The sequence below is a fragment of the Rousettus aegyptiacus genome, unplaced genomic scaffold, assembly GCF_014176215.1.
Source record: "Rousettus aegyptiacus isolate mRouAeg1 unplaced genomic scaffold, mRouAeg1.p scaffold_m13_p_3, whole genome shotgun sequence".
NCBI lineage: Eukaryota > Metazoa > Chordata > Mammalia > Chiroptera > Pteropodidae > Rousettus > Rousettus aegyptiacus.
In genome coordinates, this window is record NW_023416306.1 from 170935609 (window position 1) to 170953596 (window position 17988).

General features: G+C 56.8%; 1 protein-coding gene and 1 pseudogene across 11 annotated transcripts in view; one reads left to right on the forward strand and one right to left on the reverse strand.

The window, feature by feature from the left end:
- WDR25 (WD repeat domain 25) overlaps positions 1-17988 on the forward strand; it is a 117765-nt gene that overhangs the window by 22159 nt on the left and 77618 nt on the right. The window lies entirely within an intron of this gene.
- On the reverse strand, positions 8572-8690 carry LOC118601362 (annotated as a pseudogene).

Here is a 17988-nt window from a genome sequence, read left to right on the forward strand (position 1 = left end):
GGGCCTCCGCGGAGCTGGTCTAGACTGGCGGCAGAACTGTTCCTCGCCGTTCCTCGGTGGCCGGCTGACTTATGGCGTTAGCCAGGATCTGGAGTTCGGCCCTTCAGCCAGCACCAGCCGAGAGCCCCGCAGGGGAGAGGTGGTTGATGGATTATGTTTAAGTGCTACTTATTCCCAAAGGTAGCTTTGCTTAATAAAAACCTTAAGCCTTTGTTACTGTGCTTACGGCATCCTGGATTCGGGGCGTAAAAATAAGACTTATAAAATCCAAACGTCATTTGTGGAAACACGGAAACGTTCTCATTACTAGAGGGTGTGATGAGAAGCGCACCCCGCTTTCTGTCTGCTCTTAAGCGGTCTTCCTGTACTTAGGTCTTTTTATTTTCATAATCGTTTTAAGCTTATTTAAATATCGCCTTTTCAGCAGTGAATTTTAAAGGAGGGCGGCTTTGGTGTGTGAATAACTTTGCAACTACCCACGGTATTTCTAACCAGTTGCTATGACTTAAGTTGATAATGGACCCCACACAGCAGTCACTAATGGATTATAATCGGGAGTGTTTTTGTTATTGTTGTTTTTATTTTAAAAGAAAGATTTGGAATTAGCATAGTAAATCTCTGTGGGCTCTTTGCAAATAAAAGAATATTCACTGTTAAAAACAACTTTCAGGAAAGATGTATGGTAATGAATAAAACATCAGTGAGTGAAAATAAGCGTGTTTAATTATTCAAGTAGAAGTAGTAATTTAAACTAATTATTGCTTGCGGATTTCATAATTCACTTTTTGTCTCGCAATAATATTTCCTCTGGGCCTCCTGGGCGCGTTGGCGGCTGCACCCGGTTTCCTGGGCGGGTGGGGCCTCTCCCCACCCCAGTGGCCGCGGCCTCTGCTCTGCGGAGCGGTAGCGGTGTCCCGGCTTTTGTCGGCCTCCTGGTGGCCTCGGTCCCGCGCGGACCGCCTCTGGCACCACCTAATTAAGCTTTTCCTTGCTCATCACCTTCTCTGGGTATTTCCGAGCCCGAGACCAGTCTCACCCAGGGATTCTAACCTCTGTCTTCCTCCCAGCGTCTCAGGCTTTCCTGTCCCACCCATAGTGCTGGCCGAGGTGACCTGGATGCCAGGTCCCCACTTCCCCGCGCGGCAAGTCCTTGCCCTCTCATGCTGCCTCGAGTTGCATCTCCCCTGCAGGGCTCTCCCCCGTTCTCCTGCTGGAACTGACCACTTCTTTCTCCCTGTGGCTTTGTAATAACAGCGAGTTCTTGTCCTTAAAAAAAGGAAAAAGTTCAAGTTTTTTTTCTTTTTTTGACTTTTGACTTAGTTTCTGATTCTAATAGAAAAACACGTTCACAGAGAGGAACTGAAAAGGACTAGTGACGACAAGAAGCAGGGGCCATTCATCACCAGGAGCCAGCCGGGCCCTCGGCGGCCTTTGCCCACCCAGCCCACCTGGTTCTCCGTACGAGGCCCCTGCCAGTCAACACAGGCTCCCGGGAGGGGCTTCAGCCCTGCACCTGGTGGACGTTCCTGGGGTGGGACTGGCTTGAGCAGGTGCTGGCGAAGGAGCGGTAAGTGCCGGAAAGTACTTGTGCGCAGTCGTGCGAGGCTTTCAGAACCCAGTTGTTACCGCCGCCCCCACGAATGCTCGCAGAGGTGTGGGGGTTTTCTGAGCCCCTCTTTATGGCACAGATGCTGCCTGGAACGGATCTCGCCAGTCCCGGTGAATTATCGTCCTGTCCCTCAGAAAGCACAGGAAAAGCTTTATGTTTGTAACCTCTTCTTCCCAAGTGCCCTCTGTCAAAAGGTAGTGACATCTGCTCTCCTGACATGACAGCCATTATTACCTTGGTGTAATCACACACCATTCCATCTCACGCCCAAAAGCTTTCCATCCATCATGTCAGGAAGGACAGTCTTTACTTAAGATGCTCTTTTCCCCTTTTCTTTGTTATTGCTTTTTCCTTTGGAAAAAAAAAAAAAACAACCCCGACTTTACAGGCATGATCTGGGCAAGCAAGTGACTCATTTCTTTGTGAGGTTATTACTGCGAGATGAGACAGGCGGGCCACGGGGGATGGCGAGAGCGATGAGCTGGCTGTCAGGGACCAGGAGTTCTCACGTGGATCGGCTGTTCCCCGGCCGAGACCCCGGGCAAGGCAGGCAGCGCGGGCTGCGGCTCCTCGCTGGGAACACGGGGCTGCCGCTGTGACCTCCGAGGCTCTTTTGAGCCGAGTGTTCTTGTGGCTTCCAGACTAGCTTTAGATGAGGTAATGGGAGGATTTCAGGTGCGCCCCCCCCCCCGTCAACTCTTCCTGCAGTCACCGAAATGAACTTTCTCGATTCCAAATTGGTTTTCTCTCCCTGCGACCCCGGAGGAAGCCGTTCAGCGAGCAGAGAAGGCACGAACACCTCGTGGCCACCACGGGGCAGGGCCACGGGGTGAAACAGGACGCCCCGGGGGTGGCCCTTGGGGAGACCTGCCGGGAGGGCACCCCGTGTCGTGAAGGTCCCCCTCGGAGGAACTGACCGTCGAGTTTCACGCCATTTGTGCACCTGTCCTGCCCGGCTCAGGACTTCGGCGTGAAAAGTGCCCAGTAAATGGTAGTCGGGGGAATTAAACTTTACCCCGTAGATCGAATCTTATCTCCCGTATTTGATCGTAAGTCCCCTCGGTGGGAAGCCTCCTTTTTTCCCTATTTAGTTTAAAAACTGATTTCGAAGAGTAGATATATATGAATTTGGTACAACGTTCAAGAGACCAAAGGCTGTGCAGAGAAAAACGGGTCTCCCTCGCCTCCGTCCTCTGTCCCCAGTCCTCTGCCTGGGTTCTGGAGGAGCCACTCCTCGCTCACCTCTGCTCCCTGGGCGCACTCAGCCCCGGGGCAGGCAGCAGAGCTGGCTTGGGCTCAGCTGAATTGAAATGGCCTGGCTGCCTTTTCAGCCAAAGCATGTATGGCCAAGCACTGAGGGACTGAACTGGAGGCAGAAGCCATAGGAGTCACTGGGATCGGTGGGGCTCCTGCAGGGCACGGGGCAGACTTGTCCTTGAGCTGTGGTCTTCTCTACCTGGGGCCCAGGGAAGGCCCTCAGCCTCTCCCCTGTTCCTTGGGGCTGGTGCCGCTCAGCCTCCAGGGCCGTTGGGGACAGGCATCGAGACGGCAGCCCGAGTGATGCCCAGGGCTCGGCCCCGGCATGGTCGCTCCTGGTTCCTTCCCGGTGTTAACAAATTAAAGGTGGAGAATGAATGTGCACCATTTGGAAAGGATAATGTACAATTGTCCTGGAGGTGGGATTCCATTAATGACTGATGATTAACTCAACTTTGAGGAGCCCATTCGTGGCCCAGAGTGAAGCCGGCTGGGAGGAAGGAGGATCCGAGTGGGAAGCCTGCCCTTCTGGTCGAAACACACATTGCAGTGCTTGGCCCTGGGCCTTCCATCGAGACGGCTGTGGCAATCAGTGTGCTTGCCCGGCAGCTTCCCGGAGTCGGGATGGATGGCGGGCTTGGGGAAGCACTGCCAAATGGAGCGTTAAGTTAATTCCGCCGTGAGTAGGAGGCGGCGGTGCTGGTGCGGGCTTTGTCACGGGCTGCACCTGGTATCGCGAGAACTCAAGGTGGCTGGCCCCTCGAGGCTGAATTTTGGTAGCCACGACAGCTTCCACTAGCTGAGATCCTGCCACGTGCTCAGCTCAGTGCTCGGCACCACGTACACAAGACCTCTGCAGTGCTGATGGCATGCTCGCCTGCAGTTGGGGACCCAAGGGCTCACAAGCCGGGAGCACCCTGCTAGCAAGCGGTGGAGCTGGGACTGGATGGAGCCCAGGCCCGTTTCCTTCCGGAGCCCGTGTGCTTTCCGCTCTCCCATGCTGACCCCAAGATGTAAATCAGACGTTTGGATTCTCACAAGGCTCTGAGGTTCCAGCTCAGGGAAGATGTGTGGGGCCCAAGTTCAAAGCTGAGGGTGCAGCAGGGAGGCTGGGGAGTCCTCATGCCCGCGTTGGTAGGTGTGTCCCAGGTGTGTCCCAGATGGAGCCTCCGGCTTCGGGGCCAGTTGGACTGTTCGCTGTTGCCGGGGTGGGCCTGATTAAGGAGCAGCAGGCAGGTGCGGTCCCTGCTCTTGGCACACCCAGGAGGTGTGGGGACCATTCAGCGAGACGACAGAGGCAGCGAAAGCAGCTGCCGTTGGCTGGGCATTCTCCGTATGCGAGGTTTTCGCCGGGGTCACGCGTAGGCATTTTTTCCTTCATTTTCCAGTTGAAGGAATGAAGACGTGAGCCGATGGCGACTGGTTCAGTGCGAAGCGCTCGGAGAAGAGCAGGCGACGCACCTGGATGGCTCCGGGTGCTTCGGGTGGCTCGCCACCCAGTGCCGGCTTCATTAATTCCCCTCCCTGTTTATCTCCAAGCTGATCAGGGCCCGTCACGTGCGTGCAGCCCCCCGACCTGCCTCCATGTCCCCCGGGACTGCGTCCTTTAAGATCGGGACCGGGGCTCGCACCTCCTGTGCTCTCCGCCTTCCAGAGTGGGTGCTGGCATTGCGTTTTGGGGGGGGGGGCAGTGAACGAGTGACACCCACCGTGGCGACGGAGAAGGCAGGGGCGGGCCGCGGGGAGCCGGGCCGGCCCGACACATGACTTAAAGACAGCCGCGGACCCGTAGGTGGCCCCCGCGTCTTAACTTCCTCCTCTCTTCCTCCTTGGGGTTCAGAATCGCTCTCCAGCCGAGGCTGCCGAGCAGAACCAAAGGCGCGGACGTGCGAGGAGCCCGGCCTGTTAGGGGAACCCCAAGGGGTTCCTGGTGTGGGGGCAGCAGGGTGGTGGCAGCAGGCGCAGGAGGCCACGTCCTCGCAGAGGAAGGTGCCGGGCGGAGCCTGTGTTAACACTTGGTGGCAACCAGTGGGTGCCTGAGGATCGGGTCGTGATACACGCTCTGCACGCAGACAGCTAATGTGCATTGTGTCCCATAGTCCTGCAAAGTTGCTTTCAGGTTTTGCCAACGTGCTCACCTTTTGGGTGGTAACTGTCCTCTTCTGACATGCGAACCGCCCCGCCCCTGGGTACCCCCAGGCCCGCCTAGCTCTCATAGTCCGGGAGGTGGCGAAGGAAGGCTTTCCATTCACAGCCCTAGCCATCTTCCCACCTGGGGGAGATGGCGGGTGTCGAGTCCGCCTCCTGGTGGCGGCTGGTGGGTTCTGGCCAGGCTGGTGGGTGTTTGGGGGGCACGCAGATGTCTTCAGTCGCCTCCCTTTCTTCTTCAGGGTGCCCTTGGTGGGAACTGGTGCCTGGGGTTCCCCTAACAGGCCGGGCTCCTCGCACGTCCGCGCCTCGAGGCAGCAGCTGCTGGGGCTGCTCATTGCATGCATTTCAGAGAAGCCTTCAGACCGCGTGCGCCCTGGGAGCTCCGGCTCTGTGCTTTTGCAGGCTTTGGAGGCAGCTGTCCCCTAAAGCATAAAATTAATAAGAGCGGGGACCGCGGTTTCACAGTTTAGTGCCCAAACAGCCCCTAAGGCCCAGTTTCACTAGATTGAGTCTGGGTGTGGGAGATTGGACTGGGGCCAGCCCCTCCCCTGAGAACTTGGGGTGCCTGTGAGTGTCCAGACGAATAAGACGAGGTGGGCCATAGGAAGGGCCCTGGGCTGGTGTAAACCACATGCCGGGGAGCACGTGGTCCTGACCCTCGAGCTGGCCCTGGGGGCGAGGAGAAGCCGAGCAGGCTGAGGCTGGCGGGCAGAGAGCTGACGCCTGCATCTCGGGGAGCGGTGGTCGTGGCGGTGGCCCGCAGGGGCTGTGTGGGGCGTGGGGGGAACATAGAGATTTTCCTGTGGGAACCAGAGCCATGGGAAGTCCGTGGACTGGCTTGTGGGGGACTAGAGGGGACCCCGTGGAGAGACCTCGTGAGGCTTCTGTGCTAACCAGGCCCTTACGATAGAGCAGAGAGGGGTGGGCTTGTCTTAACCCCGACTTAGCTCCCCTCCTTGCCTGTAGACTCCCGAGATTTCATTATAAATGTGATTAAAATTTAGGGGCTTAAAAATGCCTCCATTTACTGAAAACCCATTTTTACGTTTATTGAATTCCAATGTTGCTCAGCTCCGTGTGGTGGGTGTTGGGGCTGCAGAAATCCGAGCTGTGGAAACGTCAAGTTCTCCACCGGGCCGAGCCCCCCACCCCCGCAGCGGCGTTGCTTTTCCCTCCAGTGCCCCCTCTTCCGCGCCCCCCCCCCCCCAAGCCTCTGAAGCCCAGGGCGAACGGGGGATGATGAATCTTTCCGCAGGCCTGCACAGGGCTCTGACGCAGCCGAGAGCCACAGAGCGGAGCGTCGGTGACTCAGCAGACCTTTTCCAAACACTCCTGATATTTGGCGGCTCTAAAGGGACGAGAGTCATTAGCAGTTAGCACTGGCGGATGACGCTGGCAGCTACGCAGACCCTTCCGGCGCGTCTTTGTGCCACGGGTGGTTTTTGTTTTGTTTTTGTTTTTGTTTTTTTAAAGCTGTGTGAATTATTTTCTTTTTAATAATGTTTGTTTTCTTCTGATTATTAAAATAATGTATGCCCATTTTAGAAAATACATAAATGCATTAAATAGGAAATAAAATGCATGAATTATTTCTTCATTATAGTCTTATTAAGAATGTTTAGCTTCTGCAAAGCAAATTTGGAGCACTAGACTTAATTTTGAGGGGTTTGTTGCGATAACGCAGATCAGTGGTTTGCAACCAGTGCTTTGGGGGCTCCAAGGGCATGATGGAATTTTGGGGGGCTGCCTCCGGTGACGGTGAGCTGGAGGGCTTGAGACCACTCCCCCAGTGGCTCAGCTGTTACTGGTCTTATGACTGGGCTCCCTCACACGTCCGCCTTGGAGCAAATGGCTCTGTGGCTTATCGAGTTGGAGACTCAGTGATCCGGGCCCAGCCTGTCATTTTACAAATGAGGAGACAGGCCTTTGGGAGACGGGTCCGGCCTAAGGTGACAGAGTGGCTTGGGGCTGGTCCTCCTGCTTTCCAACTCTGCCTTGCTTTTTAGAATGCGAATCAGTTAGAAGCACTGGCAGTTAAACGCGAGTGTCATGATCACAAGCTGTCACCACGCAGAGACCCCCAGGAAGTGAAGGGTGTGCTTTTGAGGGAAAGGGAGACCTCAGAGCAGCTGGCACCTGGAAAGATGACAAGTAAAAGGCCCATCGTTGCAGGTAGGAGCACAAAGGAGGAGACATCGGTCTGGGTGATCCCTGGCCGTATGAATAATGAGAAGAAATAAAGTAAAGGCCGCTTTTCCTGACACTGATGTATTAGAACACGGAGTAACTTTCTACAGGAAATTGGAACAGGGATCCCTTTAAATTGAATTTGAAGCGGTGACTAGCAAGCCTACGTTGGCCCTGCGTGTCCTAATGCAAGTTAAGTGAGCAGTTTCCCGGGTAAGAGTTAAGTACTGTAGGGATGCAGGTTACTGTCGAGGCCAACACGGCACATGTTAATAAATTGCCTCTCCCGTGTCCCGTCTGCGAAGATGCAGAAGAGTAATTTGCTTCCCGCGGAGCCGTGCCGGCATTCTCATACTTATTTTATTAGATTTTTGGCCCAATACATTTGTTCTCTCTCATTGGTTTTGTGGATAATAATTACCCAGCCCGCTTCCATCTCTCCATGGACCTCTCTCGATTTTAATTGTTTGCGGTAGCCACAAAAGTTTACCATTTCATAAAGAAGTGTTTTAAAATAAGAATACTCGAGGCCAGAGCCCTTCTGAGTTTCCAGAGGGAGATAGTTAAACGTCTGTTTTTAAAGTGATTTGGGAGATGGCAGCCACTGAGATTAGGGAAAAGCTGGAGCCACCTCCATCAGACGCGTAAGCGCTGGTCCCAGGCCGCAGGGCGCTCTCTGGGGGCTGATCCTGGAGTTTGGACAGGCTCAGGGGCGTCCGCTGGGCGGCTGGAGGGCGTAGAATGCTACTAGGCTGCTCTTTGGCGCTTGACGCGGAAGGCCCAGGCCGGGGGGGACATCGAAAACAGCAGCCACTGCCCGACGGCCTGCAGGCGCCGGGCGCCGTGCCGGGGCTGTACCTAGCTCACAGGCCAATAAATTAATCCATTAACAAGGTAATTATAGGTGGCACAGTGCTATTTACTGAGACGCAGAGAAAAATGGCTGGTGGGCAGGGGAGAACCCACGGAAAAATAACGTGCAGGCCGAGGTTGGAAGTGTCGGGGCTCAGGAGCGTGAGGTAGACACAGCGGAGCCCGGGCAAAGCCGGGCAGGATCTCAGTGTGCCAGGAGGTGGGGTGCACGTCCAGGCTTGTCCTCCAGCCGTTCTTAGAGAAGATGTTTCCTTTATCGTTGAGTCCCTGAGAAGTCACGGGGCCAGTGGCTGGGCAGGGGTGATGGGGGGTGGTGGGAAGGGCCTGGCGCTGAGCATGTTTTGGGGACAGAATGGCTGACCTTGGGGATGGATTGGATCATGCTGGGAGTCAAAGGTGATTCCAGGTGCTACGTATGGAACTGGGAGACCCAGGAGGCTTTGCGCCTGTTACTTTATTTCTCTGAGGCTCCCCCCACCCTTTTTTTTTTTAAACGCCTACAGCACCTGGTCTTCCTAGGTGGTCTCCCATCCAAGTACCGACCAGGTCCGACCCTGCTTAGCTTCCGAGATCGGACGCGATCAGGCACGTTCATGGTGACGTGGCCGCAGACTGAGGCTCACTTCGGTTCTGCCCCGTGGCGTGGGCAAAGAAATGTTAGTTTTGTTTTCTAAACAAACAAGAGAAGGGGCTGTTGATGTAAGAAACATCCAAACCTGTAGAGAATTTTTATGAGTTAATTTGAGCCAAATTGACTACATGGGCAGGAGCAAGGGCTCAAATGCCCCCGAGAATAACAGTTTTGCAGCTTCTTTTATGCATTGGAAATTAAGGAGGGAGCCGGAGGTGGGGGAAGGCAAGGCGGGGATTGGATTACTGGACAATTAACAAGACCAGGCGCCGTTTTGGGGGTTACTCCCCTGTCCAGGGGTGTCACTTCTAGTATTTCAAAGGCCTGTTAACCTGGATGCCCAGCAGCAGCGGGCGGGGCTGGCAAACTAAATAAGTCGTAGCCTTGGGCAGTGACGACCCACGGTGACCTGCCCAGTTCATGATGTATGATCAGGTCTCCCTGTGAGGTTACTTCCCATGGAACCGCCCCCCCCCCCCCCACACACACACAGGGAGGTGAAGGGATGGATGGGCAGTGGGCAGCCTGAGGGTGCATGTGCGGGGGAGGCGGGAGGCACGCTGTTGTCTGTGCACTGTGCCTGCCGGGAGACAATTCTGGGGCCTCTCACATTTCTGCATGGTCTTCTGAGCAAAGCCATGAACAGCTAATTTACTCCGGCCTATCTTTTCAAGGATGTTTGTATAGCAGGCAGCTTTGGAAGATAGAGATATCTTATTTCTATTTGGAGCAGACTTACTTACATTCCTGGGTAATGAAGACAATGTTTTCCTCCGGAACAAAGGTCGGGCAAGTTCGCCAGCAGCCCCTTCTAGTAGACCGGGGCTTCCTGCTGTCAGGGTCCTCCCCGTACAGGTGGCACCCGGCCCGCCTCGCCTCCCCTGCGGGCGTTAGGGCTTGGGGAACGGGCGCAGCATTGGCTGCTACTGTTGCCATAAGTAATCAATTGTTTTTGTCTCTGACCCAGGAGTCTGTATCTTCCTCCAGTCTGTATGAAACTGTGACACACTAACTTGTCAGCTTGCTGTCAGGGCGGTACCTCAGAGACCGCAAAGTTTTGGCGCTGCCTCTAGCTGCCCTAGCACAACGGGCCGTGTCACCCCCTCCCCCCTTCCCTGCCGCTGTCCTTCTTTCCTTCTACATCTCCGGAAACGCCGCCCAAACTCATGGAATGCCTGCTAGGCGGCAGTCCAGGGTCAGGGGACGGGGAGATGTGGTTCCAGGCGGCAGGTCCAGGGTCAGGGGACGGGGAGATGTGGTTCCAGGCGGCAGGTCCAGGGTCAGGGGACGGGGAGATGTGGTTCCAGGCCGCACGGAGCATGCATCGTTCAACCTTTGCTGTCCTGTCCGTCACTAGGGCGTGACTTCATCTGCTCGCCGAATCTTCTTTTGAATTCATCTCGTTCTCTCTGCCCTCTCTGCCGTTTGGTTTCTTCCTCTGTGGGCTGTGTATTTTCATGGTTGTCGCAGGCGTGAGGGTCAGTACTAGGGACGTGCCTGGTGACGGTTCCTAGTACGTGGCGGATACCAAATGGTGACTGCTGTTATTTCTGTTACTGATTTCTGTGAATTCCGATGATCGCTCCTTTATATAAAATCTCTCTCTCTCTCTCTCTCTCTCTCTCTCTCTCTCTCTCTCTCTCTCTCTTTTTCTTCCTAACCTATAACATAGGATGCAGCCCCAGCACTACAGGATGCAAACTAAACTCCGTGTCACCTGGGCTGTTTCTGGTCCTGTCACACCAGCCACCCTGCTCTGTGCCTGTCCTTTCCACCTGGTCTGATTACTGTTCCTTGGCATGACACGACCTTTGGTGCCTTTATCCTTTGCATCCGTCTCCTCTAGGCAAAGTCCCCGTTATCCGCTGGGACTCAGCCCCAGGGTCCCCTTCTCTCTGTACCTTCCTCGAGAGTCCTCTCTCCCTCATAAATTGCAGCGCCATGTGCAGCTGGCCCACCTGTCTTTGCATCACCGAGAGGGGACTCTGGGCCATTCATCCCGAGGGAGCAGCACCGTGCTGGGCCCTGACTGTGGGGTCTCTCGTCTAGCATGCACGTGGGACTTACACGTGGGACCTTGTGCCTCGATGGGCATGAGCTACTTGGCATGAGCTGAGGAGAAGATGCCATGACACCCACCCCTGGGAGGATCGCCCTCACAGACCCTGACCTAGAAGACCCACGTTGGCCCTGGGCTGAGATGCGGGCTGACGGTTTAGAAACCACGTTATTTCTGAAAACCAGCGACTTGGCAGCATTGTTAAACTCGGTGAACCAAGCCTGGCTCCCCCTCGGTCCCCCATTCTCCGTGGGCCTGGGGAAGCTGGTCACCTTGCACCACGGCTGCTTGGCTAGTGGGTTCCATGGCCCATTCCTCTGCTCATACCCTCACCCACCTGTCACCTGTGGGCGTTGCCGAGGCCCACAGCAGCTGAGGGGGGGGGGAGCAGCCACACCCGGAGGCCCTCCTTAGCATGATGCTCAGCGGGTGCCGCGTGCCTCGCATACTTCACAGTGTCCCGGTCACCCAGCGAGCCGAAGCGACATGGGACCTCAGGCCCCAGAGCTGGACTTGGAGCCTGGTTCGGGGCCAAGCTCTTTCCCTCGGCCTAGGCGACCTGCCTGCCGGGGAGGAAATGGGAGCCGGGCTGCTGCAGCAGCCGCCCCTCCCTGCTCCAGGGCCGTGAGCCGTCTCCCTCCTGAGGGGAGGGGGCGCGGCCTGAGCATTCCCTCCTCTGGCGGATGGGGGTGCTAGAGACCGAGCCTTTCCCTGGCCGACGCTGCCGGGAGGGAGCGCGGCCTGCTCACGCCGCCTTCCCTGCAAGGCGCTGTGCCATCGGTCTGCGTGACAGACACAGAGCTGCCATCTCTCTCCTGTCCGGCTGCTCCCCGGCCGCAGTGACCCCGAGGTGTTCCTGACCGCCGCCGTCTATTTCCGCCCTCTCCGGCATGGACGGGCGTGTCCTGGCGACCTGCCCCCCTGCACTGGCCGGAAACCGATGCTCCGTGCATGGTCTTTAGGGTTGGGGAGGCCATTACCGGAGTCCTCACACCTCGCCTTTTCGCGGCCTGTGATTTTGTACGTCGTACACACAGTCGACAGCCCTGTGCTGACTTCCTGACTTCCACGCGCCTATAAAAAAATGAGAAACGTGGGCAACGGTGTAGCTATTACGGGGCAGCCCGGGGCCCTGGGCGTGCTGAGGGGGCGGAAGCCCCTTCCCCACCGGCGCCGGGCCCACGTGGTGAGGTGTTGGGGGGTCCCCACACCCTTGACTCCCGAGAATCCCATTGCTTCTCCTCTCTTTTCTCACTTGGGACCCTGGCCTTGAAGTTCATGCTCCGAGGAAGTTCTGTTCCCCTTCCCCACGGGCCTGCCCCTTTCCACTGGCCTCTCGCCCTGCCCCCCCGCCCCCGTTGCCCACCTGTGCTGTGGGGGCCCTCTCAGGAGGTCTTCACATGAACAGGTTTTAGAATTGTCACAAGCTCTGTTGGAAAACGGAAAAGGCTATTGCATGGGAAGACGATGACCTTATTAACTATAATTAGGCAATTCACAGAGGTTTCAGACATAGTCCAGCATCTCGCCTTGTTGCAACAGGGGGAATGTTCTATGGCAACGTCTGTGGGGAGGTAATCAGCTTCCACACATTACCGGTTTAATTTCTTCTGGAAGGTTTGGCAGCCTGGTGTTTTCATTTAGAAAGCCAAGTATAGTTTTACAGTCATCCACATTAATATAATAATTATAGTTTTGAGCAAGAAATTTCAGACACAGACATCAAGGGTTGTTTTTGTAGCTGGAGGAAGATCTCAGGTAAGGAGGTGGAAGTTCATATCGAATCTTCCGCAAACGGCATGGCATTGCAAACGGGCTGTTCGCGGCCCGATGAGGCTTTGTGTTGTGGGCCAGGGATGGAAATGCTCGGAAACTTCCTGAGTTAAATCCTCAGGGAACACGTCTATTTGCAGTTACCGGGAGTCCCCCCCCCCCCCCGGGAGTTTTGCATACATGAACCCACCCATGTTCGGAAACTTCTCCTGGGTTCTTTGTGTGAGGCTGGCCCAGGTCCTGGGGTGGTGTGAGAATTCCCGGGGCGTGGCCAGCACCTCTGAGGGCGCCCGGAGGCCCCGAAGCTGCCACGGCCTGGGCAGCGCTGGCCTCCGCCTCCCCTCCGCTGTCCCACGCCGGCTCGAGTGTCTGGCTCACGACACGCAACTTGGGCTCTGTGTTTGACCTTTCCCTGGGAACACACTTTTTACAGTTCCGTGGGCATTATTCATGTATCATTTCGGCTTCTGTTTTTCAAGCTCACTCTCTACCCATTTTCACGCCTTCCGTGTGATTTACCACAATTTCCTAAATTGTATCGCTGTTGCTAAACACAGAGGTTTGTTCCAGCAGGTTTTTTATTGTTGTTTTATAGGCAAGGCTGCAATGATCATTGTTATGTACATAATATTTAGCGTCTGTGTGGTTATTTTCTTAGGCTTGATTCCTAGGGCTAGAATTACTAGCCAAGACTAAGAACAACATTTAAAAATTTTTTTTTTCTTATTATGGTAATAGTATTTGGAAAACAGGAAAAAGTAGAAAAGAAAGGAGCGGAAAGGTGGCCAGTCGCGCCCTCCCGCGGTGTCCGCCCCCATGTCGGCTGCGGGGCACGAGGCTGCAGGGGACCGGACACCGAGTGGAGGAGACCCTGTCCTCGGGAGCAGGACCTTCGTGGAGGGGCCTGGGCCTGTCCCGGGTGGAGCCACGCTGTAGGGACCCTGGCTGCTTCCCTCTCTGGCCGCACCCTTGGGGGCCTTGGCCTTCTCCCCACCGTGCGCCCCCTCCTCCCCGCCCACCCCCCGAGCTGCCTTTCCCTCTCTGCCACTGGAAGAGTTTTTCTGTCTACGTTGGGTCCTCGGAGTGTGTCCAGCGTTTGGGCCATTAAGTGAGACGTCCTTTCTTCCGCCTGCCCCGCATCTGCAGCCGCCTGTGTCTGTACCGCCGGCCGAAGCCCAGGCTCCAACGCCGTTCAGGCTGGCGGGGATGGGGGCGGGGGTGGGGCAGGCGGCCGGCACGCCTCGGGACTGAGAAGGAGCCCGCTTCCTTTCCAATGGGGTTGCCTTTGTCTGGGTTTCTCATCTGGGGACGTCCCTCGGGGTAGAACGTCCTTTGCTCTGTGCCGGCTTCCTGTGCACTGGGGGAGGGAATGGAATTTTCCTGGGGCCTGTTGGTTCCTGGGGTTGGTCTTGCAAGGAGAAGTCTGCTGCACCTCCCCCCCCCCACCGTGCACAGTGGGGGACTGCTAGCAGTGTCACTGCCTTCAGGGATCCCAGGAGAGTGGCAGAAAGAGGCAGGAACACCATCACACGGTTACTGCGTGCATTTGTCCATGAGCCATATGGGACACTGACTTTGTATTTGTAGTATTTCTAGAAATAGCATCACATTTTATATCCTTTTGTAATTTGTAAAACATGAAACATTATGGCTTTACGGTTTTTTTCGTACAGAAGCACACATCTGTCTGGGTCATTTTTAACTGCTGTGTAGTATTCCAGTGTATGAACAAACTAGTTTATTCATTCCCCTCCTCGTGGGAGGGTCAGTAGTTTTTGCCTTTTATCTCTTTCGAACAGTATTGCAGTGAGCATGCATTCCAGTTTTCTCTTGCTACGTAATAAAGCATCTCCAAACTTAGCAGCTGAACTCAGTATGTTTATTTTGCTTGTGAATCTGCAGTTTGGCCCGGGCTTGGTGGGGAGAGCCCATCTCTGCTTCACCTGGCATCAGCGGGGTGGCTCGAAGGCTGGGGCCAGAGTCATCACGTGACCGAGGGTGACCCTGGCTGCCAGCCAGCTCCCTGGCCGTGCTGTTGCCTGAAGCGCTGCACGTGGCCTCTGCACGTGGCCTCTGCATGTGGCCTGGGCTCCCTCACGGCATGGAGGCTGCTGCTACCGGAGAGCGAGGCTGGCCAAAGCTGGTCGCCTCTGCGACTTCCTCTCGGAAGTCGGGCAGCATCCCGTTTGCTGCATTCTAGCCATCAGAAGCAAGTCACTGAGGCTGGCTGCCATTCAGGGCGAGGGGACCTAGGCTCGGCCTTTAATGGGACGAGCGTCACAGTGTTGGCAGAGCTGTTGCCAAGCGAACACCCTTAGATGCACCTCCTCACACACACCTGTGAGCGGTTCTTGGACCCCTGCAGGTGGGCCGATGGGCCTCGGCGTGTGCCCTTTGACCTGCCTCGACGTTGCCAGAGTGCCCTTCTGCACACCCTCTCCAACACCCGCCGTTGCCCCTCTGGCAGGTGTGGAGCAGGATCTTGCTTTAATTCGCCTGCCCACCGGCGAGGCTGAGCCCTGCTGGGCGGGTGTCATGCCCCCACCCCCCCGAGCCGGTCGCACTAAGGAAGATGGAAACGTCAAAGTGCTATTTTCTGGCTCATGATGTCAGCTTTCAAGAGGGAAGTGGTGAGTAACCCACAGAGTTTATTGCAAACTATTATGAAGACCTCGGAGTCACTATCGGTATGAGTCACTTATGAAAAAATATGATTTCAGTAACTGCAGGCCGTATTTGTAATGGGATGGATTTTCATTTAATCGCTCACCTCTCTATAATTCGCCCAATTTAAAAACGCCCCGAAGCTTGCTTCCTCCTTGTCTGGGAGCCCTGTTCTCGCTCTGTGTTATCACAATAGTAGTAATAAGAAACGGTGCCAATACATGTCTCCCTTTGAGTTCTCGCCGTCTCCTCGGTCATTTAATTACCGCTGCTGCCGAGCCCCCCACCCGGTCTCCTGCCGGAGTGCTGCGTGCATGGAGCTTCCGGGGACCTCGCTTGCTGTTGGGGGTCAGTGGGTCTCGGGTTGGGAGGCTCACGTGGACCCATGGGCTGGGCTGGGTTCCCCCCCTGGGCCACAGGGCACCCCACTGCTCAGACTCACGTTGTTTAATGAGACTGTGGGGCGCAGAGCAGTCGAGGACCTTCGGACCCCGCACGGAGCCTGGCTCCCAGGAAATCCGCACCGAACCAAGTAATTCAGAGTGCTCCTTTATCATAAAGACCAACCTGATTCACTAGCCTGTCTGAAAAACGTCTGGAAGACAGCCATGTCTGACCAAGAGTTTGAAAACGAATTCCTAAACTTCCCTTGAAGAGTGTGAGCTTTTGGTCACTTTTTAATTTAGTTCGGTTCCGTCTGAACACTCAGTCCTTGGCTTACTGGAGAACATTCCCTTGTCTGTCTCCCTCCTGACGGGGGTGTTCGGCTTATTATCTGTGTTCAGAACCGGAGCCTCTGCTTCGGAAATGAAGCCTCGAAGCTTCCTCTGTGTGCCGAGCCGCAGCCCCTCGGCAGACGTGCCGGAAGCAGCCTCTGCATCCCAATCAGGGCCCTGAGAGCCGCGTGTGCCGGCGACTCCCCCAGGTCAGGTGGGCGCAGCGGGTCCTCGCAGGGTCACTGGCACCTCGTCCTCTAGGTCTCAGGATGGGGCACAGGCCCCTCCAGCAAGCGCAGGGGCAGCATCTGCCCGGGCCAGGCTTGGTCCTGGTCTTGGGGAGGCCGGTGACTGACCGCACCCCATGGAATGGTGGGTACGGGCAGGGCTGTCACCGGCCGTTCTGTGGGGGTCTCCTTTTACCAGCCAGAGTGGCTGTGAATGAGGAGTTAGTTCACCGTCTGCTGTTTCGGGGGCAGCTTGGGGGGTATCCATCTGTTCCCTTGGGGAGCCCTTCAGCTTGCTGGACTGTGCTGAGCGGGCGAGGCCCCCCAGGCTGGGGGCGTTGGGCATCCCCAAGCCCTGACTCCCCCGAGGCCGCGCCACTTGCAGGAAGCCACGTTTCGGAGCCTGCGGTTTTCACGCCACATTTTAGGTGCCAGCAGAAGTCTGAGGAGGGCAGGGCAACGGCTTCCTTGCTGTGACAGGTTGTTCGCAGCCTGACAGTTTGTATCCCGTGTAAACAAACTCGGTGTAAACAAACTCGTGCTGCTCTCCTAATTAAACCTCAGGCCTCATTTGCACATGAAGAGTTCGCAGGACACATCCTTTGCTGTTGGGGATGTCCCCAGGGCTTCCTCGTCTGATGACGCACATGTGGCCTGCTTGTGCTTGGCCGAGGGCTCCAACCTCCTGTCTGGGTGCTGAGGGCGAGGACCCACCACCCGCTTGCTGTTTGGACTGGACTATTCTGGGCCGGGGGATCCGGGGCCGGGTCCTGGGGCTGGGCCTGGGTCTCGTAGCTGGTGAGCGTCAGGCGCTGGACCGATGTCAGGGCCCCTTCCAGTAGCCAGCTCTGCTGCCGCCACCTAGCGACCACCTGCTGCGGCCCGACTGTGCCAGGCACCCGGCGTCCCGCTCAGCGAGTTCGGTCGTCCCTCCGCACTTCCCGGGGAGCGGAGGCCGACGAGGCGCATCCTCTCCCCGCGCCGGCGCGCCTCCTGCCTGCCGCGACGGCACGCGGCCGCCTCTCGCCTCGACGTCCTGCCCGCCGCACAGCCTGCCTCGCCCCCGCAGCGCCTCGCGGGTCCGGAGCTGCAGTCGTCATCGACACCGTCGTCCGTGCCGCCACCCTTCCTGCTCGGATGGTCCTTCCGGGCCACCCCGTCTCCCGGGCAGCCAGAGCGAGCTTCCCTGAGCCTGCGCTCTCTGGCCTTAGGCATACCAGGCTCGGGGTCGAGTCCGCCCTCTGCTGTGCTGCCGGCTGTCCCAGCCCGCCCCCTCGGTGTGCACGTCCAGCCGTCCCTGCAGGCCTGAGCTGCAACAGGGCAGGGCTGTCGCCGTGCTGGCCAGCGCCCAGCCGCAGGGGAGGCGCGCAGCAGATGCTGGGGAGTAGCTGCCAGGTGAGCGCAGGCATTGCCATAGCGTGCACAGAGACAACTGAGGGGGACCGGGTTCAGGCCCCCATCTGTTACGTTCCCCTCCCGCCGATCGTCGCCTGTTCGACGCGGAAGGACACCCAGGCCGAAGACCGGCGTGCGTGCGTCACAGTAAGCGACCCTGACAGCTTGGCTGCCCCTGCACGGAACCCATTAGGCAGCGCCGTCATATGCCGGCGACGCGGGGGACGGGCCGAGTCGACGCGGGGCGTTATGAGGGCCTCGTCGTGGTTTTGGTTTGAAGGAGATCTCGAAAGCGACAGGCTGGGTTTCGGGGGCCTCCGTTGCTCCAGCCGCGTTCCCTGGCCGAGCCGCGTGGCTTTGTTCCAGCGCTCTTGCAGGTAATGAGCTAGGGGCGGGATCGAGAGGAATTGAGCTCCATCGTGTGGCCACGACGCCAGATAAGTCGT